Genomic DNA, 318 nt, shown 5'->3' on the forward strand with positions numbered 1-318 from the left:
GTTTCCCTCGTCCCCCACGGCTGGGGGTTCCCGCCTCTCCTGGGCGCGCCGGACCCTCAGCCCCGCCGCCAGCAGCAGCTGCGCGGCTCCCGCTGTGCCCCCGCGGTCACGTAGAGCAGCGTGGCCGAAGTAAATCGTATCATGACCGCTTTTCCCCTCGTCCTGTTGTTTTCAACGTATATACTAGTCCGACCCGCTGTAGAGATGGGCGGTGGGCTTTTTTTCTTTGCCTTTGGTAAACAAATACTTTATGTCTTCCCTGTGTAGGCCAGTACAATGGTGGCGGGTGGGCCGGCCCACACGGGGGGGGGGGTTTTC

Source organism: Fulmarus glacialis, unplaced genomic scaffold (genome assembly GCF_000690835.1).
Source record: "Fulmarus glacialis isolate BGI_N327 unplaced genomic scaffold, ASM69083v1 scaffold43731, whole genome shotgun sequence".
Taxonomy (NCBI): domain Eukaryota; kingdom Metazoa; phylum Chordata; class Aves; order Procellariiformes; family Procellariidae; genus Fulmarus; species Fulmarus glacialis.